This window comes from Chionomys nivalis, chromosome 1, assembly GCF_950005125.1.
Source record: "Chionomys nivalis chromosome 1, mChiNiv1.1, whole genome shotgun sequence".
NCBI classification, from domain to species: domain Eukaryota; kingdom Metazoa; phylum Chordata; class Mammalia; order Rodentia; family Cricetidae; genus Chionomys; species Chionomys nivalis.
The window spans coordinates 83,760,550-83,787,103 of NC_080086.1; the positions used below are offsets into that span (position 1 = coordinate 83,760,550).

The following is a 26,554-nucleotide window of genomic DNA, read 5'->3' on the forward strand; positions in this document are numbered from 1 at the left end:
GTGGGTTTTGATGTACCTCAGCCACAGATGGCTGGACAGGGCCTGGGCAGCCTAGTTCAGACAGGACATGGGCACCTTGCTCCAAACAACATTATGGATTTTCTAAGTGTATCATTTGGAGAGAAAAGATAGGAGGAAGGAAAACATCCACAGAAGCCCCCACTCCCCTCTGGCCTCTGTCTGTCCTTTAGTTCCTGTGTCTACTGGCTCCCCAAAAGCTGATTCTCTCTGCATACTGGAAGGTAAACAGTGGCCAGGGGGGCTCTAGGGCAATGATCAGTCAGGCTAATGAGGCGGCAATCAAACGGTCAAACGGAACCCTGCCCACCTGGGCTGTCAATCCTGCTCCTCCCGTTTTCATGGAGATACTCCTCTGCCTCCCTCCCTACAGCTGCACAATCTACCCACTCTTCTGACAGATATGCTTCTGGTTACAGTGGATGGCATTCTTGCATTTACAGGGAGAACTTCTAAAAGACAGGTACAGCTTTTCTTGAAACAGTAGAGTCAGGGTCCCCTGAGATGTCGAAGGAATGCTGAGATCTGAGGAAGATTTGATGGCTGTTTGCTGAAAATAAGCATGCTACAGGGGCAAGTGGCCACACAAACGAGCCTGGGGCTCAGACCTGAGGCCCTGATGAGGTTTTTCCCCAGCTTCATTTAAACTACCCACTATTGCATCACAATCAAAAGAACCAGGGCACTCTGAGAATGATGAACAAGCCTGCATCCTGCTCTCCTTCCTCAGGCCCAGCAGCACCAAGACCTGGCCCACTGACCTGAGCGATGACCCTTAATGAACCTTCCCGGGCATTGGGATGGTACCAGAAGTATGGAGCATGCTCACAAGGGCTGGAAGGTGCTTTGTGCACGTGGTAGTAGACACAGATGGTGCAATACTGGGAGATGGACTGATACCATGGCAATTTTCCAGCCCTGGCTCTGGGAGGCTTCACAGACTATGCTGGACACAACAACCCAGAACAAACAAGTCCAGGAAATAGCTGTGTCAGAAATAAAATAAAATAAAATAAAATGAGCTAACGTTTCTCCCGAGGAAGCGGTTTCCTGACTTCTAGTTGAAAGACATGCCTTTTCTAAGAGACACTGAACAGTGGCGTCTAGCGCATGGAATGGCATTTGTGTCCCGGAATACTGACGTGGCAGACAGAAGTGCAGTTTTGAGTGGAAGCAGTAAGCCATGTTTCTCCATGGGTAGTTTTCTGCATTGAGGAATTCTAGGTCCTTAACTATTCCCTTGACAAACATTTACCAAGTTAAGTGTCTACTGCATATGAAGAACAATGTGGCAAGCATTTTTTATAAAAGTACTTTGGAGTCAAATGTGGACTTGTGTTCTGAACTATTCCTTTTTGAGGTGATCCCGCCAAAGCCGCCCTTCCTGGGCCTGGGTTTCCTCATCCTAAAACCACAACAGCGATAGCCCAAGCACCAGAGTTGTCACGAGGACGGCAGCTGAAGTCCCTGGGACCACAGCCGACCTGCAGCACGTATGGACCTAGTAAAATCTTCCTAGGCCTCAGTTTGCTCATCCACAGGATGAACATGATAATTATACCTCTGCCAAGGGTGGATTTGTGAGGAGGAGCTGGAAGAAACCACGTGCAGCGTATCACCTTCTGGTTGTTAAGTTTGCAATAAATACTAGTAGCTTTTAGACACAGAATTAGAGAGAACTCCAACGTCCAGATACAAATGATGTTCATGACAAAACAAAACAAAACAAAAAAAAAAGGAACCTGTCCTTGAATGATTTCACCAAAGACATTACCTTCTCCCGCCCTCAGTTCCAATTATCTGCAAAGCACTGTTGGGTGCTGATTGTGCTCCACACGGTGACACCCAAGTAGCTGGGATGTCTGTTCGCATACCTCAGGCTGCTCTCTGCCCTCACAGCACCACACTACTGTCTGAGAGACTGTTTGGAAAGCTGGCTTTGCAAAACAAGAACAGGGTCCGAAGCCTTTGGGCCCTTGGCAGGCCCACTTGGCAGGCACCAGAATAGCTCTGTTCTACAGTGTCAGACTCCAGGGGTGACCCGATTTACTGCTGACCGTGAACAGTTCTTCTCTCATCCAGCAAGGACCTGAACACAGGGCTTGCATTTGCTGCCAAGAGGCCTGTGAGGTTCCCCACTTGGGCTCTAAATCATAGGGAGCTGGAAAGTCTACATACGCAAATCCTGAAACAACTTCCTGCCTCTTTCTTTAAGGCAAGCCAGGCAACTCGTCCAGAGGAAACCAGCCTCTAATTATAATTACGCAGGCTCAGGCACTCAGGGCAATGTCTTTTTTTTTTTTTTTTAAACTATTAGTTGACCAATGGTGCCACCTAGTGGCTGGCCACTCATGCACAAGCTCAAGGTCCTCTTTTGAGGTTAGCCTGGGTTCTGAGACCCACGTGTTTGTAGGCAATTTTTGTCTACACACACATATGTATATATGTGATTTACATTTAGTAGGATGGAGAATAAAATGACAAAGAAGCAAAGATCACAGGTCACTCTGATTTTTTGTTGCGTGACACAGCCTTTTCTTTGACTTGCTGTGGATCATACTCTGGCCTTAAGCATGCTAGGTGAGCATTATACAGAGATTTATCTCCAACTCTAACTTTTATCTTTTTAAAAAATAATATATTTACTTTTATTTTATGCTCATTTGTGTTTTGCTTACATGTGTGTCTGTGTGAGGGAGCCAGGGCCAGAAGCCCCGAGACTAAAGTCACAAACATGTGGGTGCTGGGAATTGAACCCAGTGCTCTTAAACTCTGAGGCCCTCTGGCCCTTCTTTTATCTTTTAAAAATAAAATTTCTCCTCTTAAATTTTCAAGAAATATGTTATTAGAGAAAAATGTGCAAAACATATTAAAGTGGAAAAAAGGCAACAGAAGTACATAGGAGGAGGCCAGGGATGAAGACACACTTGTAATCCTAATATTTAGGAAATCAAGGCATGAGAATTGAGCTCAAGGCCAATATAGGACATACAGCAAAAACCCTGACTCAAAATAACTTTTTAAATCTTTCCTTTGCTACTTTACTTCAGTCAAGACATCTCTATGTGAGATTCTTTATAATACATTATTTATAAACACCATGCTATGGGACTTTTCTGAAGTGCAAATCTCCTTATACTGCCCAGGGCGGAGAAACGCCTCAATTCAAGTGTTCCTTCCACCTCTTCTCTTTGGGAGCAGAGTTACAGGTATTCACCACTAAGATTAGCTTACGCCTTTTACTTAGTTGGATCCCTCCAACTTCAGTATCTTACTGCACTTATTTTAATCCCAACCTACTCTTAAGGGAAGGAAGAAAGAAACACAAGCAGGCAGACAGACATTTATTTCCTGCTAATAAGGACTTCTCTTATATAGCCATATTTTAATTAGTCAACTCAGAAAATTAATGGAGATCTAACCTTGAGCCTTATTCAGATATTTGGCAACTGTCCCAATAAAGTCTACTACAGAAAAAGAAAATCCAAAATTATATGATATGTTCCTTTGCCATGTCTCTTTAGTTTTTGTTCTGCTGTGGGTTTTTTTTTGTTTTGTTTTGTTTTGTTTTTGCAGTGAAGAGACACCATGACCAAGGCAACTTCTAAAACAAGCATTGAGCTGGGGGCTTGCTTACAGTTTCAGAGAGTAGCTCCATGAATATCATGGTGAGGAGCAGACAGGCAAGGTGTAAGAGAGTGGCCGAGAGCTCACAGCTCCTCTGCAAGCTGCAGGCAGAGAGAAAGGAAGAAAGAAAGAGGGAGGAAGGCAGGGAGAAAGAGAGAGAAAGAGGATGGAGAGGGAGAGAAGTGGGGAAGGGAGGCAGGCCTGGTGTGGGCTTTTGAGACCTCAAGGTCAACAGTGACTACCTCTGCCAACAAGGCCTTTATCTCCTAATCCTTCCTACATAGCACCAACTGGGAACCACATACTCAAATACATGAGTCTATGGGAGCCACTCTCACTCAAGCCACCAGACTGAGGGTGCCTCCTGGGTGTTTTTTTTTTTTTTTTTTTTTTTTTTTGTACTTGACAATGCTGATATTTGTTACAAGTAGAATGTCCCACAATTTGAAATGGCCAGAGCTTTGTTTCTTATAGGACATATCCCTGCACCTTTGGCAGGGATACTACAGACTCAAATATGCATCACTTTTAAGGGCATGTGAGACTCCGTTTGGATAAACATTCCCTGCCTGTAAAATCTCAGAGTGTGCCATAATTTCTCTGTAATTCTAAACTGAATCCTCTATCAAGTATTTATCTATTGGCTTTTCTGTAACAACAATGATGTTAACATTATCTTTTCTTAAAAGACTAAAGGCTATTAACTACTTTGTTATTGTTGTCAGTGTTTCTAACTTAGGCCAGACTGGACTTAAATTTATGAGGTACCTATGGCTAGTCTTGGAACCCTTTCACCTAGCAGATGCTGGATTATGCGCATGTGCCATCATATCAGGCTCAAGGCTGTTATTTCATTTTATTAACAACTTTTTAAAGTAGGTTTCAATTTGCAGTCTGGCAAAGAGTTTTGTCTTAGGGTACTTTCTTTGTCCGAAATACTGACATGGTATAAAATATATTTTAAATAGAAAGATAAAAAATTAAAAAATGAGTACTGTAATGCTGTTTTACTTTTTTGTTTATTTGTTTGTTTTGAGACAGGGATTCTCTGTGTAACAGCTCTAGTTGTCCTGGAACTAGCTCTGTAGACCAGGCTGGCCTTGAACTCACAGAGATTCACCTGTCTCTGCTCAGAGTGCTGGGATTAAAGAATTCCCTACCACTACCCAGCTTCTTCTTCTTCTTCTTTTTTTTTTTTTTAACTTTCTTCTTTTTTCTTAATGTGTAGCCCAGGCTGGCTTTGAACTGAGGAAACTCTTGCCTTCACCTCTTTTGGCAAATCCTACCAGTGTGCACCACCACAACTGGCTTACTTTCTCTTACAAATATATTTGTTTAGTTTTGTTTTTTGAAGACAGGGTTTCACTATGTAGCTCTGTCTGTCTTGGAACTCTTCTATAGACCAGGCTGGTCTTAAACTCACAGATATTTGCCTGCCTCTGGCTCTGCCTCCCAAGTGCTATGACTAAAAGTGTGTGCCACTATGCCTGGTACAATGCTGTTTTAGTAACTTTTTAGCTTAAAGTATGGTTACAAAAAGTCCTATCCCCTCATGACCCTGAATCCATCTGTCTGTTCTCTTGCTTGCTTACCCAGTTAATATTTACCGAGTGTCTACTCTGAACATGTGTTCTAGGAATGGGATAAAGAGCTCCAGCATCAACACAAAGGAAGGAATACTGAATGGGATCGGGAATATGAAACACTTAGGTGAGGATTTCTGAATACTTGGGAGGAGTACCCCAAACCAGCAGGGAAGGGCTTAGTTCTTTAAGAAAGACCAATAAGCAGGTAAGGATACAGCTGGGAGCCCAGGAGGAAGAGGGTGAGGCCTCTGAGGCACGACTAGCTTCACCTTACATCACAGCAGGCCTTTGTATCCACGAGTGCATCTGTGGATCCGATCAACTGAACAGCAAAAGTATTTCACGTGGGGAACTGTGCTTATAGTGAACATGTTCAGGCTTTTTTATTGGGGGGGTCATTATTCTCGAAACAACATAGCATAAACCATTTATATAGAATTTCTGTTGTATTTGACAGTAAAAGTAATCTAAAGATGATTTAAAATATCCAGGAAGGGGCCAGTGTGGTGACACATACCTATAACACTGGTCAATGTATGAGCAGTTTGAGTTCAAGGTCAACCTGAGATATAAAGCAAGGCTCAGTCTCAAAAATCAAAAACGTACACATGAGCAGTGTATACAATATATGCAGGCACATGCCATCTTATACAAAGAATTGCAGTACACATGAGGGATTCCCAATGTGTGTGTGTGCATTTTCTTTTAAGTTAAACAGACCCAGAGAAAGATCTGATTGAATATAGGAATACTACATAATCTCTTAACAATGCCATGTCCTCAAATACTGAAGTATAACTCAGTGTTCTGGAGAAAGAAGGCTTAAAGGAAAGGAAACAAAGCCATGGTACACATATGAACACCATCACTGTGCCCTTCCCTTGGGGGATGAAGATGACAGCATGGCCCCAGAGGATGGAAGTACAGGAGTGAACACAGGACAACAGGTGACATTCTTACCATGGAAGCTCTCCATTTATAAAACACCCAATAAGAGCCAAAGGATTGGTCCAAATCTCACCCCCAAAAAGCAGCTGGTAAATGGCTATGAGAATCCAAAATCACAGTGTAACAAAGGGAGGAATAAATGAGAAGGCTGCTGTATTTTAACCCTTATACTTCTGAATCAGTTTTGTAATTCTGCCCCCTCTCTTTCAGCCTCTATAGACCAGGCTGTCTTTGACACCACCATATAACTGAGGATGGCCCTGAACCTTTGATGGTCCTACCTCACCTCCAAGTGATGAGATAGCAGGCATCCACACCCCTGGCTTATTCGGAATCCTTCTTTGAATACACAAAGGTAGAGAGCTGTAGTGAGATTACTCCTTAATTGTGACTAGAATCTGAGCCTGTATTTGCTAGTAGCAATACCAACAGTTTAAACTAAATGGACAGTGTTGCTGACTTTGTTTTCAAGACTACGAATATATATTCAATTCATAGTTGAAAAATGTTATTTTCTGACTGACTCCCTGTCTCTGACAAATTATCTTCTAAAAATAGTTACTTTCATTTTTAATTGTTTGTTAGTGCAGATACCTGCTAAGGCCAAAGGTTGGATGCCTTGGAGCTAGAATTACAGACAGGTGTGAGTCACCTGATATGGATGGTAGGAACTGAATGAATGAACTCAGGGCCCCTGCAAGAGCAACAGACTTTTTTTTTTTTGGATTTTTCGAGACAGGGTTTCTCCGTAGCTTTTTTGGTTCCTATCCTGGAACTAGCTCTTGTAGACCAGGCTGGCCTCGAACTCACGGAGATCTGCCTGCCTCTGCCTCCTGAGTGCTGGGATTAAAGGCGTGCGCCACCACTGCCCAGCTTCGTTCTTTTTGCTGTTGTTGTTAACATAGTATATATGTATTTTGATTATTTGGGAATTTCACGTAATGTACCCAATCACACTCACTCCCAGTCTTCCCAGGTCCACCCCCTCCTGCCCCTGTGACCTCCCCACCCTGCCCCCCAAAAAAGGAAAGAAGAAAGGAAAAAAACAAAATCAAAGAAACCACAAGTCCATGCTGTGCTGCCCACATACTCAGTGGGGCATGGTCAATCTCCCAGTGGCCCAAGTTCATGCTCCTAAGCACCAAGCCATCTCTGCGGCCCCTTGGGCAAAGTCTTAAGGAGGGAGAGTAGTAATAACAGTAGTGATACTCTGGTAGCAACAGAGGTTTTGCTAAGTGTTCATTTAGTAAGTATGGGATGTCAACTTATGTATGGCATCTTAATCATTTTACTCTTTTCTACTATAAAAGCGAGTCCAACTCTAATAAAACTCTCCAGGAATGCAGAAGGAGAACTCTGTGCTTGGGATGTGCTAAGCCACTCTAGTCCTCCTGCTGGGGGCAAAGACGGCCAGGGTTGCACTGGAAAAGTCACTGTCATACCACTTCCTCATAGTGCTTCAAAGTCAAGAACACAGGCCTTCCCCTCCTTCCATTTCTTCCCAGTACACACCACCCGGACTGATTAGCAAAGAGCCTCTGCACTTCTACACAGAAAGGGGAGAGACAACTAAGGGCTGAGGGTGAGCAGGCCCACTTTAACAGTTCACCTGGACAGTCCTGCAGGCTAGACCGTTCTAAAGCTTGAGTTGGGGCCATGGTTTTACCACAGCAGCTACGGTTTTGTTTTTGAAGGAAAACTTTTCACAGTGCTTGTTTCCAGACACTGGATGCTTCCATGGCTCCCTCCCAATGCCTCCTCTGGGGAGTTTCTAATCAACCACAGCTACTCCAGAGGCTTGAGAGTGAAGGCCTCCCTTCCTGGAGGAGTGGAGGACTCTATCACACCATGGACCCATGGAAGGTGCTTGGTGGCGGGGTGAGAGTGGGGGAGGGAAGATGACTCAGAAAGCAGTTCCTCACTGGGTGGTTCTTCTTTTATAAAATGTTCAGGTGTCCCCACTGAAAATCTAGACTTAGCTGCACACACAGGGCCAAAGCCTGTTGGGGATGGGGCAGGGCTGAGTCCTGGCATGCTGGTGACCGCCCACACAGCACAGCAGAGGGATGAAGAAAGGCCTGGAGGCCTGACACTCAGCCCCACTGCACTTGCACTCAGATGCAGTTTCTGTAGGCTCTGAATTTTACATTGAGAGTCTTCTTTAAATAAAGAATATAAAATTAAAGCATGTTGATGTATACTTGCAATCAGAGGACCTGGAAGGCAGGGGTAGAGGATCATTACAAGTTTGAGGACAGTCTGGTCTACAGAGCAGACACCAAAAATAAACAGTCAAAGAGTATAAAATTGTCAGGTCACATGAGCTACAGGGATGGAAGTAGTTGCTGCTAGGGATGACCTAAGATTAGACCCATAAACCAGTTAGCTCATGGTGGAGCCTGCTGGTTGAGGAATATGCAGACCAGGGATTCCCATAGGCCTCGTGTTTCTCTAAGGCCATTGAGAGTACACCAAGGAGCATGGAAAGTCCCACAGGCTCAAGTATAAGGTGGATACTCATTACACATTTGCTAACCAACCATTTAAAGCAGGAGATCGCCACTGACCCGTCCACCGCTTCCCTGCCTAGCCACATTTCACCTTCCATATAAAGGAGGATTATTGCTCAAAAGGCGTTGTCAAGACCAGCACAGGCGTGGTTTTCTTGCTCATCTGATTATTCATTCACCAAAAGTGCACAGGCATGTGTAAGAAAACACAAACTACAAAATTAGCTCAGCCCCAAATAATGCCGCCCTCACTCCACACATTCCCTGTACCTGACACAGACAGCCTGGCACTCGTCAGGAGGACAGAGGATAATGGTGCTGGAGCTCCATCTGCTTCGGACTGGCCCGGAGACAAGCTGCGGGAGTGAGTGCCTGCTGTGTGAACAGGCACCTTCATGTTTAGTCCATCTCTGCTCTGATCCATCTCTTGTCTCTCACACCTGCCTGCCCAGCCATCAGTCCCAGTGAGTATGCATCAACCCATAGTTCCAGGCCCTGCTTCCTCCCCTTTTCCTCCCAAGGGAAGCCACATTTCCTACTCATCTTGCTTTAGTTGGCACCTGTTCTTTTATTGAAAAAAAGTAAGAAAACATCTCAACAGAGCAGTCAGCTACATATAGCTGTAAATATATATTTTCCTAATCTTGGTAAATTATATAAATAATTCTCCTAATATGGTAGCAAAATCACCTTCTCAAATTTTAAAAGTAAAATGAGGTCTAAAAAAAAAAACCAGAAAGTTGTTTAATTGGGGTCAATGCAACTGCTTTTTATATGTACTACCAGCTTCTCAACTGCCAAATCTTTCTCAAACAAAACAGACAGCAGCTTGTTACACATAAAAGCGTCTCACAGAGAACAGAGCACTCTCCAAATGCTTGTCTCTACAACGAAGATGATACCGTGACGGGAACACAATGGCCATCACAACTGGAATGCCCCGGTGTGCCATGACTGTTCTAAGCACTGAACAGTTTTATTTAATCCTTTCTATGACACCGGACACAACTGTCCTGTGTAAACCTCACCTAGGAGGAGACGTCTTACAATCTCAGCACTTACTATTCATGCTTTAAATGACTAGTGAACTTCACAAAGCAGATGTTTTTAAAAATAACATTTATCCCTGAGACAGTGCCTGGGTGGAGGTCAAAGGAAAATGTTCAGGAACTAGTTTCCGCCTTCTTTTGGATTCTGGTGATAGAAATTAAGTTATCAATTTTGGCCTTAATCCACTGAGCCGTCAATCTAGCCTAAGACAGGTTTTGTTTGTTTTTTCTTTTTTCTTTCTAAACTACATACATAATTTACGCTACTCTCAAATTCCTGTTTGATTTAAAGAAACAATCTGGTGAAGTGGGCTACTTTAAAAATGACTTTAAAGGTTTTCAAAATTGACTTACTAGCCACATGCCAATAATACTACAAACTGCTTGCTGAACACTGGTTACCGACTACAGAGATGGTGACTACACAGCTCAGAAGAGCAGCTTTAGTGGAGAGATTGTATTTTATGCACTTGTCTCACTGACAGATGAAGCAACTGACTCAACAAGGACAAGTCACTGTTCATGTGTCTCTATAACCAAAGACAACAGAAATTCATGGCCTCTTAGTCTGACATCCTCTTCCCTGCTTCAAAAGGTACATTCTGTGATGGTCTGGATGAGAGCAGATCCTGAAGACCATATATTCAAATACCTGGTCTCCATTTGATGGCAGTTTGGGGAGGATTGGGAAGTGCAGCCTTCTTGGAGGACATGTGCCACAGGGGCAGGCTCTGAGGCTCTGAAAGGAAGCATTAAGTAGGCACTCACTGTCTCCCGCTGTGGGCTGGACCTCCCCGAGGCTGCCCCAGTCTCCGGCTGCCTGCTACCTCATCTCTGTCATCACGGACTGTTAACACTCTGGACTGTACACCTGAAAGCAACTCTTCTTTCAATAAGCTGCATGGGTCATGGTGCTTTAACACAGCATTAGAAAAGTAACGAGAGCATGGATATACTGTTATGGGAATTGTGTCTACAATAAACAGCCTGTTTCAGCTAAGAGTTGTGGTATTTCACGTCTGTACCCAGGTCTTCAAATAGTCATGTGGAAACCACCACAGGCTTTCAGGCTAAGAGGAGAAGGCAAGCAGTCCAGGAGGAATTCAGTTCTTCTTTCTGGGCTCCTGACTCCCAGATTCAGCTCAATCGACTCCTGGCTCCCAGAATCTGGTTTGGGGGGGGGGGGGGGTCCATTGGGAAGGATGTGGAGAACTATATCCCGTGTCACCTTTGTCAACAGCCAGTGAATACAACATGATTCACACATAGAATGTCATACTGTTCAGCCTTATGGAAGGAATTCATTCATAATGCATTTAATAGAGTGTTAGACCACTGTGCCCTAAGTGACTCCAACTTTAGCTGACCCGAAAACCTCACTGACATTTGTCACTTACTGGACTGAGCTGCTCCCTTCATTGTAAGAGGGGGCCCTAAACTGTGTTTCCAGTTCTGAGAATCCAGCAGCAGGGTCACAGACTCAAGGCTGAGTTCCCAGTGCTTCAGCTAGAGGTCAGAGAAACTGCAGCTCACTCAAGAACAGTATGTGGAGAGATGAAGGAGACCCGAGGGAAGAGGAAAGAGAACAGGGGAAGGTAATCTGGGACGAGTATGAACAGAGCATAATCCATGTATGAAAGATACAATGAAGGCCACTTTTGTAAGCTGAAGATAAAGAGAGGGAGAGCTATTTCTGCAGCGACAAAAGGATCTTTTCAGTGAAGAGGTGGAATATTCCACAAGGCTTGATTCTGTGGAACAGATAAGCACGGCATGGAGCTCTCAAAAACACCCTCATGATGTGCAGCAAATCACCTCTCTGATCAAGAGAAACTACGCCAGAGTGCTGAGCATGAGAAATGGTGACAGCCTTTTCAACAGAAACATTAGCCCACTGCAGGGTAGGTCAAGCATATGAGGGCAGTGACACCCACCCAGGGGCATCTGTCAAAAGCTTCTGTGTGGCCACTGAGAACATGGTGTCTGACCCTTACCTCGGAACCCTCCTGCACAAATAAGGCAACACACACACACACACACACACACACACACAACCTTGCTCCTGACTCTTATACCTGGAAAGGCAGAATGGAGCAAAAGGCCCCTTTTAGGCTTCCAGAGCGGGGTTTCCTGCCCTGGATCATGAGCTGAGTTAATATAACAAGACACGATAGTGGAAGTTTCCACTGAAGCATCAAGATGCGACAGATAAGAAATTCCAAGGGAAGGGGTGGACAGACCATAACATGGAAATTTCTAAGAAGTCAATCTAGCCAGTTCTAGGGGCCATAACAAGGGCATAAACAAAACAGGGCAGTGGAAAAGACAATACTTTTGGAGGAAGAGTCTTTGAAAATGTTCCAGTTTCTACCACCCCAAAGCGGTGTGGACAAGGTTGATCTTTTGATTCAAGTTCAGAGAGGCAGGTTTTATAGGCAGCTTCGGCCAGAATCCCAGGACGAGGGTGTAACATCTACCCAAGGGAACCAAATGTGAGTGGGGTTGTTCAAAATGTCAGTGTAAATGGCTTTGTCCCCTGCTCAACACAAATCAGGGAACACAACTTGAGCACTAGAGGGCATCCTGGGTGTCCCCTACAACAGATGAATGAATGGATCGGAAAGCAGAAGCTGTGGAGGAAAGCAGAAGCTGCAGGATCCTGGGAGGTACAGAGAGGTTCCCTGGGGAGTCCTGGGCAAAGCCACACAAGAAATCAATAAAGAGATCACCTTTCTCCATCAGCCTGCTGTAGTATGGCTTCTTTTCCCCCACCAGGCATAACATGTTCAGCTCTTGCATGCCATCTTGGAGTAGACTATTCTTGGGAAGATACCAAGAACCACTAATCAACAAAGCAAAACAGTGGTAGCTAGGCCCATGCTACTGGTAATACAGCTACTGACTGTGTCATAGTAGAATCAGGAGGTCACAAGATCCTCTTTCCGGTTTCCCATATTCCTACAAAGGATCTCGAGAGATGCTGGAGTATACAGGAAGTGGAAGGTTGTCTGAAAGAGAGGCTCTGTGAAGCAGTTATTTATGATGAGGTGGGAATTTTCGCTGATGCAGCTGTTTAGGCTTACCTGCTGTCAAGATTCTGCTCTGCTCTGTGTACCCACACTGTGTGAAAGGGTTTTCAGATGGACTTTGTTGTATTAGGCAGAGACTGGGTTGTATTAGGCAGCGTTCACTCTATTTTGAGAACAGAAGATGACTCTTACTTGAGTGAGCACAAGAGCAGCACTATGTGGCCAACAGCACCTACTGATAACCAACTTACTCCTGGGAGTAGAGGGGGTACCACCTATAAATCTATCAGAGTAAATGGAGACTACAGGCATCCATGGGCATGCTAAAATCCTATCCGGGGGGGGGGGGGGGAACAAGCCCAAACACTTAACAGACACACAAGACAGACCAAAGAAAGAACTCCCCAACCTGGACACCATAGGTGGATACTTAGCAGTGTTAATAACAATAACCCCAGTGACTTGTTAGCTGACACCTGATGCGTGCATCGAGGCCCACAGGCAGCGACCCCAGACTGTCCATTCAGCTTGACTGGGCCCCTTCTGTCACAGCCTTCTTCCCACCTGCTCATGCTCCTGTGGGGCTGTCTGGCCTTGGTCCTTTACAATGGTAACTTCTGACACTCAAACTGCTGCTGCAGCTTCTCTGCATCTTGCTTTGGTTATTTTATCAACAGATGCTTGTGTATTCCTATCAGTTTCCAAAGCTCCTTACACTCCCTGCCTCTTTAATCTTTTGTAGTCACTCCTTAACCTACAAATTTGCATGTACAGAGAGATATTTACTGTGTGATATGTAGTGTGTGATCTGAGAATTTGTAGTAATTAAGACTGGAATTAAAGATTCAGTTTGCCTCATCAAAACCAACATACCCTGTGAATTTATTATTATTCAAGAAATTCTGCCACTATAGAAAGACACAAATGTGTTGTCTGTTTCCTACACAGGACATTCAGGATAAACATGCCCTGAAAGTAGTACCTTCCTTGTGTTCTGTAAATAAGCCCCCAAAACTCACTAATTTGTCAACTTGGATTCTGATGGAATTATATTTCGTTTTTCTGTTGTTCCCAGGAAAAGTTAACACAACACAGTCCTTAGGTTCAGGCCAACTGTGACAATACTGTATTTTTCCTCCTATGGCACCCAGAGAGACCTAAACCATGCATGTAGAAGAGCAGGTGGCCTTTCCTAGAAAGTACTAAAATTTTCTAACTGAATGAATACATGTCTGTATTTATGTGCGTGCGTGCACGCATGTGTGTGTGCATGTGTGTTAGGGGTGAAGTATGAACCTCACCTAGCCCCTTTAACAATTCCATCAGGCAGGAATGGACAATCTGACCAATAAGAAACTGGCTCAGAGGCAAGTAGCTTGCCCAGAATCACACAGGAAAGCAAGTGGAGTACTCAGATCATGCACCGATCCAAGTCTGAGAGCTAAGCCTACACTGTTTTATTCTCTCAGCTGAGCCGGTTTGTGGAGAATGTGTGTCTGGAGCAGAGTGTAAAAGCAATGGACCACACGATTTTAGCTGTGTCTTCCAACATTGGGATTCTGATCCTATCACCTGTGGGTGGGAAGGTGGAGAAGGGGCCTACAGGAGCAAACAATGGAGAGAGAAAAGAATCAGTGTCCTATGCCTCTGGAGTGGCAGCTGGATGTACTGGGACAGATTTAAGGTTCTCAGAATTAGTCATGTGCATAAGTATGCAGTTCAGATAATGAACATAAAGTATTTAGTGGAACCCGGCATTAGGTAAATGGCAGTCATGACTGTCAAAACTTTGTAAAGCTGGAAAATCTCAATATATAATTTAAGGCAGAATGCTCAGCCACTGACATCACCGTCTGTTCCACAAGCAGTCATGTTTACAATGGACACTAAATTTTGATAGGTGAGCCAACAGCAGAGACTAATGCCAGAGACTAAACTAGCCAAATCTAAAACAGCCACAGTTAAGTCAAACAATGGGTTTATCAGCTCGGCCCAATGCGAGAGTAATGGAACACACGATCCCTCACGCATAGGAGTTGGCAGTTATTACAGAAGGTCTGCAGGGCCACTGAAGCTCAACCACTGCCTGCAGGTACCAACCACTCTATGGTTCCTTGGGATGCAACACGACATCCAAGCCCCTAGTGAGGCCACCCATCTTGTCCTAGCCTATGCTTACTGCTGGTAGCCAGGGTCATGACACCAAACTTGAAACTAGCAGCGGTGCCACCAAGGCTACAGCTAAAATTTTCAACTTTCTGAGTTTGATTCCAAATTAGTAAGTTTCTAAACCAGACCACTTCAGTGCTTAGAGATTTTTTTTTTTTTTTTTTTTTTTTGTCTGCCTGGTATCTTCTTTCCCTGTTGGGAAAAACTCTTTAAAAAATTCCCTCACAGGGAACCCACCACATTTGGTATTTGTAGACTTGCCTTTGGTCATGGGACACATGAACAGTGTGTTCAAGGAGATACTGCTTGCTGTCTACTGCCCACTTTTAATCATGCAATTCCAATAGGCCATCCAAAGCAGGCCAGTTAAAATCCCTCCTTGGTACTACTATTAGAACTACGGCTGAAGAGTTATTCTTGTTAAGCTCGGCTGTAGAAATGGTGCTGGTGCTGGTGGCTACGCTTGCCACCATGGTGCAGCTATGGAGCGTGATACCCGGATGAGGATGAAGCTGATGGAAGTACGGTGGCAGGAGAACAGGAGTGAGAACATGTACGGTTGGATTCATGCTCTGGGAGTTCCTTGACACAGCTGTGCCGAAAGCTCACACAGGACAAACATGCCAGTCACAGAAGTCAGTGACCTGTGTAAGTTGGAGTTCTGCTGATTATGAGCAGAGTAACTAGAGCCAATAAACGTTACTGAAGGGAAAATAAAGTCCCAAAGCAAATTTCCTTCCATGAGTAGATCAGTCCCTGTGGAATTAGGGGCCCCTTTCTGGTACCAATCCTGACTGGAAGTAAAATCACTTCTCTGAATGAAATTCTTACAGAACGTCTAGCTGTCAATGATCAATAACTTTAACATCACACCTTTGCCAGAGATAGGTACATCGGATGCAGTATTTTGAAGGATATAAAAGAAAATGCACAAAAACCTCACCAATACAAAGAAAAAAAATTTAAAAATGGTCCACGTGAGAGCAGGGGTTGGTAGCCACACCTACACCTGCACTCTGGCATGTGTGGGCTGAAGCAGTATTTCTGAGTCCCAGTTCAGCTAGGGCTACATAGTGGGAGCACAAGCTTCACCTAAGTGTCTCGTTCTTGCACTGACCAGCGGCTGCCAGTTGTGAAGCGTCACTTGTGGTCTTCCCCAAACCTGATGAATGAAAGCAACATGAACCTAGTGTGACTCTGATAACCTGGGATGCAGGGTGGTGTGAACGAGTGCTTGGCTGGGCTGCTTTCTGGTTAACTAAGCATCTGTTGTACTTTCTGCTTGCACTGTTGGACTACACGGAAAACATGGAAATTCTTGCTTTCTGGTTAACTAAGCATGTTTGTGCTGTTGGACAACATGGAAATTACTGCTTTCAAAAAACTAACAAAACACCAGAAAGGGTAGAGTAGGCAGGGGGGAAAAAGGCACTACTTGGCTTGGGAGGATGAGATCACAGATGGCTAAAATAAGGCAGGATTCAACTGACCCTTAAAAAATAAAGCAAACCAAAACCAAAAACATACACACAACAACAACAGGAAAACAAATGCTCTTAAGGTGGAAAAGGGAGAAGCAGAATGAAACAAGATACCTTATGTGATGGTGAACAGATTAGCCTAACAAAGTTAAAAGACATAGGGGCTAGGGAAACGGCTCAGTAGATAAAATGCTTGCTGTGCAAACCTGATGACCTCTATTCAATCCTCAGCAACCATGTCAAACGCCACTGCAGCAGCATGTGCTTGTATTCCCAATGCTGGAGATGCAGGGATAGTCAGGCCCCTGGGCTAGCTGACCAGTGAGGCTAGCCTAACTGTCCACCTACAAGTCCCAAGTGAGGAAAAAAAAACAAAAAAACAAAAAACAAAACACAGGGTCAATGGCGCCTGAAGACTCACACCCATGGTTGACCTCTGGCTTGGACACAGAAACCACACACAAAGAAAAAAAAAGATTAGTAAGGAGTAAGCAAGAGACGATGGGCTTAGGTCATGGGAATACAGAAACCAGAGAGAGATGCCTGGGCCGGTGTGATGGGGAGGGGAAGAAATGTTTTGTGCGCAGAGCAGGGACATCCTGAAGGACAGCTAATGTGGCACCGATCCACGGTTCAGGCATTATAAACACTTCAGCCAATACCCACGTGACTGCCGGAAACAAAGCCCCATTCACCTGGACTTTACTCATCAATAAATAGTCTCAGTTCAAACCGGAAGAGTCATATAACTGAGCTGAGCCCCAAACACACCCCACCCCCATACAGAACTTGCAGATACATAAACAACTGCTATTTGAGGAGTAAATTTGGGGTAGCTTATTATAGAGCAAATGCTAACACCACAAACAGAATACAGCTGCAAGACCAGGAAGTGATACCAGATTAGTCCTCAGATGTTCACTTAAGAGAATTATTTCTACCACTGGGGTACTGTCAGCACAACAGTCAGGCACACTAGGGTTAGAGCGGAAAGAATACAAAGCACTAAGATGACCTGGGGCTGGAGAGATAGCTCCATGGTTAAGAACACTGGCTGCTCTTGCAAGGGTTTGAGGACCCAGCTCAGTCCCCGACACTCAGATAGTGGTTCACAACCATCAGCAACTACAGTTCACTTTCACAACAATATACTTCAAGGCAAATTCCTCAGCCAAGGAACAGCTTGTTGTCTTCGATACTATATGAAACAAGAACATCAGCACGGGCCTGGAAACGGTTTCATTACACAGAGGTTTTTATTTTAATAGCTAGCATCTGGCGTGCAGTCACAGATCTACTTCTTGCCTCAATTCTTAGCCAAAAACAAAACAAAAAACTTTTTTAAGGCATGGAAAATACATAAATCATTTAGAGAAAAAAAATGAAAACAAATATTTAGCCTTGTTTAGGGATGCATTTGACTTAAAGTGTGTCTAGCATTTCAAAAGGAACTTCACACAGTCACTTTGTGAATGAATGAGACCTTACCAACAAGGCTTTGTGTAGTCCAATCTCTCCAGGTTTTAAAGGGGGTGGTGAATCTGAAAGAGAATTAAACAGACATTCCAGCAGTAAATCTTATGTGCAAATGATATGCTTTTATCCCAAGTGACTGTAATGCTGAGTATTTATTCTTCCAGTTAAAGATTAATGGAGCTTGTTCCTGGCTCCTACTAGAGGAGGGAGTGATTTTTTTTGCCTACATACTTCAACTTCTTGAATAGAAGGCATTCCCTCCTCTGCTTCAGAGTGGCTGGAGGCCGAGGCTAGCATAACTATAAATGGTAGTGTTTTCATCCAAACTCTCCAAGTGAGCAGAAGCCTTCTCAGTTGTCACTCCTGCCCTGGTCCCACAACCCCCTTATGCTAGGATTAAGGCACTTGAAGGACACTAGGAGGGATATGCCAGGCTTCTAATGTAGTCACCTGAGCATTAAATAACAAAATTTTGCTTTACTGATAATGGCAAGCCCCAGGAGAAAAAAAAATACAAGCTACATCAAAAGTAAAAAGAAATGGACAGAAGTTTTTACAAAAGATTTGAATGATTAAAAATACTATTGCAACATAAAGTCCACATAAAAATTAAATACTTTACATTTCTTCGGTTAAGTAAACTTTATTTTGTATATTTGAAGTTATAAATGACATCATTTGACAATTATATAAACAGAAAAAAATGGTCCCCACAGCAGCACTGATTAACCTGTTACCCCACAGTTACTTTGTAACAAGAACAGCTCAAATCCTTCCTACAAATTACTCATCTGAGTCTGTGTTTACAGCTCCTACTTCCTCACCTTACATCTGCTTCTTTGCGCCCTTCGACTTGCAGCTGTTCAATTCCTCCCCTGCTCTATTTTCAAAATTAAATCGTCAAGATCCAGTGCCTCTGAGCTCAGAGAAGGTACAATGTGAGTCCATGAGAGCCAGTGGCTGCACACAGAACACAACAGATTGAGAGAGATATTCTTGGCTTTCAGAGAAACCCTGGCAAATCTACTGAAATTGAATGTGTGTGAGTGTGTGTGTGTGTACATATACAGACATCCATATAGGATATGTGTATATATACAATGTATGGATGTATGTATGCAAATACATGCATATATATGAATATTAAGCAAAGGAATGCACACCCATGCATACATGTGTTGAGGTTAGCAGTTGATGTGAGATGTCCTCCTCGATCACTCTCCGTTCTTTTCATTAATTATTTTCTGTATATGAATGTTTTTACTATGTTTCTATATGTGCACCACTGCCTTCTCTTCAGGAGCAGCAAATGCTCTTTAACCTCTGGGCCACTTCTCCAGCTTCTTCACCATACTTTTTGAAGTAAGCTCTTTTACCAAATCTTAAGCTGACCTTTTCAGCTAGACTGTCTGGCCAGCGAGCCCCTGGGAATCTGCTTATCTCTTTCCTACAAAACTAGGGTAACAGACTATACTAAGTTCTTTTTCCCCCCATTTTTAAAGCTTATTATAAAAGTTTTATTAAATAATGTTTACAGTATTAACTATACTAAGTTCTTATGTGGTGCTGGCAACCGGAATTCGGGTCCTCAAGCTTACGCAGCCAAGACTTTTATCCAGGGAGACACTTCTCCAGCTGCCAAAATAGAGCCAGCAGCCACTATTTCCTTCTTGAAATAATCCACCACTACCTCATTTTAGTAGAAATCGGTTGCAGCATATATTACAGAGCAACATTCAGGGGCCTGCAGGACCTGCCCTTGCTTATTTTACCTCAACTAATCCTCAAGGTGACTTTACGTGGTAAGTATGTCATGGGGCAAAAGAAGCTTACCCAAGGCTTGAAGAGGGTGGCAGGGTCTGCCTCCAGAGTCCATGCTTGTAGCAAGTCACTCTCAATTAAATCCAAACATCTCAAAATAAAATATACCTTTCATTTTTAATAACAACCACCAACTATCAAAATCAGCTCTCATGATAATATGGTTAGACAAGAACAGCAATGGAAAATGGGAGTTACTTTATGCTTGAAAATTAAAAACAATTTGAAACATGAAAACCACAAGCAGGCCTGGAATCAAGTAGAGTGCAATGAGTTTGGCATTTGTTTGGAGGGGGGGGAGGGAGGAGGAGGAGGAGGAGGGAGGAAGTGAGGAGGGAATGGGGGAAATCGTATGAGAGCTACAGAACAACTTTGTCTGTCATCAGTCTCAAGGTCCATCACTTCCATCCTTCTCCAAGAAATCACAACTATGTATCTACACAGCTCTTTTACCAATAGCAGAGAGTTAAGGCAGAAAAAATACATCCTTTTATTAATGCATGGGCAGAAATCACACGCAGTGAAGAAACTTAGATCCACAGGATGAATCGGCTAGCTCACCCATGACACTGCAGAACCCGCAGGCTAAGGCTGCACCAGAGTCACACACTGGGCCCCAAATCTGCAAGAAGACTCACTCAACCTCCCACTTGTCTCATTCCTCCCATTCCCCATGGGCATGCTATACTTGTTACATAGACCTCCCTGCCAACAAACCCAGCACTAACTGTGGTTACCACCGCAGCAGCATTTGTTCAGTTCAGCTGATCTGAGCACAGGAAACAGCACATAGAGTAAGAGCTGATCTTTTGGGAGTCAGGTATGAATGAACCACAAGATTCTTTAATACTGTTAGTAATTCCGAGTCACCCTTTATCGTCCCATTTAGCAGGTAGTAAACAAGCATAAATAAGCCTAATGTCACAGGACTTATAGGTAACAGCATCAGGTGATAAAGTCAGACAATCTGCTCCCAGAGTGTAGTAAGAAGGACAAAGTTTGGCCTCAGGGTTAGGGACATCATTTAGGGGTTGATTATAATTGGTATAAAGTTGGCAGTTGGGGGCAAAATTTTGTAGGCTCAGGGATCTCTCTGAAAAAAAAGGGAGGGAATTGGATGGGATAATAGATTAGTGTGACTTAGATGACGTTTGTACAATATGTCTCTTCACTGGTCTGTCCCTTCTTCCATATGTATTAAAAATATTGACACCTTTAATCTTTTATTAGGTATTAATATGCAAGTTTAAATTCAATAAAGCAAATGTTTAAACAAATATTTAGTAGTAGAATTTTATAGATGTTATCTCCATAGGTGTAACAGATTATCTTGATCTTTATAAAATGTACATAGAACAAGGTAATATGAATATTTAAATAAAGCATCACTTCACAAATGATAAAAAAAATAGATTAGTGTGAACTTACACTAATAATAATAGTAAGTAATAGAGTGAACGCTTCTGAGCTATTATTTATAGGCAATTTACATTGGTATAGATTCTTGTATATTGATACAAACTTAAATTATATTGAATATGTTCCTATTTTCATCCACCATATTTGTATACCTAGGCAAAGGTATTTTGTCATATTGTATGCATGCATGCTTCTACCACTGCTTAAAACATTTTTGTATATTGATACAATTTTAGGATATATTTATCATATTGCAATGTACATTTCTACCTCTAATCAAGATATTTATACATTGCTTACATTTTGAGGTCATTGTCCTCATTTGTTGCACAGTTGTTTATTGTATAATCTTTTTAATATGAAGTCTTAGTCTTTAAGTTATATAGGTATTACGAATTATAGATCAGTAGTCATCTATATCTGTCACAGTTACACTTAGACTAATCAGGTTCTTTAGATGCATAGAGACTGTATTCTGCATAGACATGTAATCTTCAACCACTTCAAAGAATTTTACAATATGGCATTTAAATAACGTAGGGTTCTGTTGTTATGAGACACAATTGCTCTTGACAGCACTGATCTATTCCCGAGAGATTCGTTGAGCACCAAAAACACTCCACTTGGAGCTTGTTTTCTTCTTGGCGAAATTAGCCTTTGGGCAAGGAACTGCCCATGCCTCAACCACTGACAAGGTGCATGGTATCAGGAAATGGATAAGCAAGACACAAGGAAAAAGACTGTCAAATCTTGCCAAGACAGGGTAAGACAGTTTTGAAAATTTTCCTGCTTCTGGAAATGGTCTGTCAGTTACACTAGGCCTTAGCCAAAGTTGGTTTCAACATTGCAAATGAGATTTTGGGTGACTGCCCAAGTAGCCAGTTGTCTCTGTCATTTGTTGTACATTTTTGGAAGTTGCTTGATTGCACTTCCTTCTTACTCAAGTAATATTTCCCTTCTTGGATCTTCGATGGGGTTGAAGACTAGATAGTTGTAGTTACTTTCCTCTCATGACTTGGCTAAGTTATTTACTATACAAGACTTAAACTCATTAGGATAGGATAATTATTGAAACATTTATCACATATTTCTTGCTTGATATATGTGTTCTTATTGTATATAATTTTGTATTAGGTGTAGAACTCTCTTGTTTCAACAAAAAGGGAGGTGCTGTAGGAATTCCTATAGCCAGTAGCCTTTAAGTTACCTGCCCACTTGGGCGTGGCCTCTTATACTATTTATACTGATGTAAAGTGCGTTTCTGGCCTCTTTTTCAGCTGCGGGATTCAGTTGCTGTTCTCCGTTCCAGCAGAGGATATTAATTTGTGAGTCTACCCCCTAAATAAATAACCCTCGATTATTCTCAATTCTGAGCTAGTGTGGAATTTCTTTTAAGCGTCCATCATCACCAGAGCCTGCCTGCACTCTAACAGCCTCATTGTAGCTCCACCCACGAGGTTCCATGGCCCTCCTCTCACCACCCTTACACCTATTGCCACAGGGAGCTCTTAGGTTTTAGATGGTGATGTGGTGGTCTCCCTAAAGACTTTTATAGAATCCTAGAAGGTTAAGAACCACCTTTATACCACAATTTTGTGTCTCCAAGACCATCATAAGAACGTTCAGTATATGGGCTGGAGAGATGGCTCAGAGGTTAAGAACACTGACTGTTCTTCCAGAGGTCCTGAGTTCAATTCCCAGTAACCACATGGTGGCTCACAGCCATCTATAATGAGATCTGGTGCCCTCTTCTGGCATACAAGCATACACGGAAGGAATGTTGTATACATAATAAATCTTTTTTTAAAAAAAAAGTTCAATATACAGCAGATGCTCAATAAAGACAGCACTGCAGGGAAGGGACACAGGAACACATTAAAAGTATACAGAGTGACTGGAGAGCTACCTTAACAAAGCATACTTTACCTTTATCTTTTTATTCCAGCCATTACCTCCTAGGCCTAGTCAGTACGTGAGGGAACATAAGAACTAGAGTGTCAATGACTCAAGCATATCTCTAAGAGATCCATCGGTTTGATTCTACTTTGCATATGGAGCATGTGTGTATGCATGTGTCTAGGCCAAAGAGCAGCTTGGTGCTGTGCCTCAGGCACCGTCTACCTATTTTTGAGACAGTCCCTCTCTGACCTAGAACTCTGAATAAAGGCCAGCTGGCTACCTACCAGGGCCTTGCTGTTACTCTCTGTACAGCACTTGGATTACTGTGTGCTACTATAGCCAACTTTTGTACATGCATGCTTGTGGTTGACCTCAGTCCTCACTTTATGGACTGAACTATCTCCCTGGCCCTACATATGGGTTTTCCATGGAAAGTATGCCTAATTTGCATACAATGGTTTTAGCTGGAGAAAAGAGACCCAAAATGAAAAGTCTCCTTGCTTGCTAGGAAATGGCCCAGAGTTCTACAGCATCTTTCTAAACTCCTCCTGGATAATCACAGAAAGCATCTTTGTATAAGAACATGGTCCTTCCTCCTCAGGATCAGAACATACAAAGACCCCCAGGAGAAGGAGCTTCTTCCAGCTTATCCCAAAGACTGCATCAGTGCATCATTCAAAGACAAATGCAGTTAGCTGTGATGCCCATTTGAGGTAGGGACACCATGCACTCCCTGCTCATGTATATGAGTATCAGTGGCATCTGGTACTCGGGACCAAATCATGCATCTCTATTTTGATTTCTGCTATCGCAACTCTTTACTGGCAGGTGTATAAAGCAAATACTGTGCTGGGCCTGCCTGGAGGCACTAGGGATGCAGCAGAGAATAAGGGAAGTGGTTCTGATGAGATAAATGCTGTTTCCGACCTAAGGCCTGTAGAGGGTAATAATATGCAGACAAAGTAAGAAATCAGTTTCAAGCAAGGGTGGCTATAAACACATTTGATAAGAGCAGAGAATGTTATGTACTGAAGAGGTCAACTTTACCCTCTCTGAGGAGTGGATGGGGGTGGGGTAGGTGGAAGGTGGGGGGAGTGGGAGGAGGGGAAGAAAAGAGAACTGGGATTGGTAGGTAAAATGAGAACAGATTGTTAAAAAAAAATACAAATTACAAAAAGAAATGTCAGCAAACATAGCAAGTCTACCAAAATGATTATCATCCTAACTCAGGCTTTTACAAACTTAATAGTTTAAATAATTTAAACAGAATCTAGATTTTGCTCTATTTTATTTGTTTAGGGGAAGGGTCTCACTATGTAGCTCTGGCTAGTCTAGAACTGGCAGCGAACTTACTGTCTCTGTCTCCCAAGTGCTGGAATTACAGGTGTGCCCCACCACACCGGCATAAACATCAGTTTCTCACAAGGGTTTCCTCATTCTCTGTGCAGTGGAACCACTCCACCCCCTGAAGATCTACAACTTTTCCGTCTATCAATCATAATTCACAACACACTGTATTTAAACTGGAGAGGAGGGACTTGAGGGTCCACTGTTTCTATGGTTCTATTCCTTACTGTCTAGCATCTTGCTCGGTGCATAAGAATTTTAATTCAGTGTTTTACAAAGATGGAAAAGAATGTTATACAGTTAAGTGGCAATGGTTAATAGAAAGAGCAGGGTTTAGTTAAAGGAGAAACATTAAGTGTAGGTTACATTAACTGTATGTTCTTTGCTACATCACAAACAAGCTCCTATAATGAGATAATTCTGAAGTCCCCTCAGGTCCAAAGTCTGCACTAGTTAAACAATACTAAGTTCTATAAAACAGTGTGTCAAGATATTTACAACCTGGCTCCAACCTTTCTGTGCCTTTCTGTGAATATATCTATTGTATTTTCATCTGCAATTTGTATCTAACCCATTCTTCAAAAGTCCAGTGTATGTGTGTGCACATCCTACAAGTACTAAAGTCTTGGTTAGTATTTGGAAAGAACTCACAGAAACAGGAACATCTGTTTCCTAACACAGCAAAATTCATGGGAAGCAATTACCATTAACTGACAAGAAAACAAAAGAATCTGGAACAATCTATGAAAGGAAAACATTTAAAATTCACAACTCAACAGAGCAGAGTCTGCATGTCATTTCATCTTCAGAACTGAAAGGATGATGTCACATCTCATGAAATATTTGTCACCACAGAATGTATTTAGTCTCTGCACATACAGATAAAGATTGCACCCACCGTACACAACAGGTTCTCAGGTTCTACACCTGCCCCCATTGGTATTCATGTCACTTTGGCAGGCTTGGTTGGTTGTATGCATTTTCATAAAATCTACAGTGATTTATAGGCCAAACTGAAAACCCAACTGAACTGGATCGTAGCCCCTGATGGAGAAGACAAGTCCTTCTGAGAGATGATCTTGTGTTATTTGCTCCCAAGGAGAAGGGGAAGGAGAACAACAGACACAATGGAGAAGCAGAAGGTTTGTAGCTTGTTGGTTCTCCCGCTATCTGGCTTCTAAGCATATCTGTTATCTCTATATGCCTGGCAGAAAAATGTTGGGAATATGAGACAGAGCAAACCTCCAAGCCTTCTCCGTGAGAAGCTTCAGTAAATCACATGGATATCCAATTAGGACTCTGTCACATGACAGCAGGGATGGTTTCACTCTTACTGCAGCAAGCACAAGATGCTTTCTAAGGTCAGGAGAGTGCCTGTACCAGTCCAGAATGCTCATGGGAAGCTTCTTGGAGGAAACGGTGTGATGAGTGAAGAGGGAAGGAGTTCTTAGGAACTCCTGAGACTACAAAGAGATTACCGTGAGGAGTCAGGATGAGAGAGATGTCTTACTACCTAAGAAACACTAGTCAGAACCTAAATCGAGTGAACCATAGGGCAAACTTTGCAGCAATGAAGTAACCCACAATCTCTAGCATCCTCACTTTGAAACCTTATTAAAGACAATGGTGATTAAGGAAACCACTAACAGCCAGGTACTCAACCCATTTGCTTGGGTTGATTGGACTCTGCATAAGATGGAGGATATACTTGGGCTGTAGGTACAGGGCTGTTAACTAAAACAGCAGAACTATTCAAGAATACTCCTTTCTATACAACAGGGTAGTGACAGGTTAAATGACTTTCCAGAGGCAATGCAGAAAGCTTTTAAGACATTAAGGACCAATGGCCTGCTATTAAATCCTAGTTCCAATGCGTCAACCCAGGAAGCTTAGTAAATGCCATCTAGCGCCACTTCTCTGGGAGGAAGAGAGAATGAATAGGGGTGTGAGCCTCGATGCTGTTCTCTGACAAAAAGCAATGCTAGCCAACCCAGTTCTTAATGAAACAGTGTGACACTTAAACAGAATTATTTAAGAAAGACCTAAAACTTCCAGTTTTACTGGAGTTCTCTAGGCAATGCAAGTTGTGTTGAAAATAATCACTCTGTTCACATGGCTTAGTTCTCCCCTTTGAATTTTTTTTGGGAGACAGTGTCTTGCTACGTAGCAGCCCAG

The 26,554-nt window shown here is 42.9% G+C and overlaps 1 protein-coding gene across 3 annotated transcripts in view; it reads right to left on the reverse strand.

Moving 5' to 3' along the window:
• Positions 1–26,554, reverse strand: part of Gng12 (G protein subunit gamma 12) — a 103,120-nt gene that overhangs the window by 39,281 nt on the left and 37,285 nt on the right. For 2 of the 3 annotated variants that reach the window (XM_057786538.1, XM_057786543.1), the window contains one exon: positions 17,906–17,958. The exons of the other annotated variant lie outside the window; for it this stretch is intronic. The gene's annotated coding sequence lies outside the window, so the exon portion shown is untranslated. The remainder of the gene's footprint in view (positions 1–17,905; positions 17,959–26,554) is intronic. 3 annotated transcript variants of the gene reach the window in all.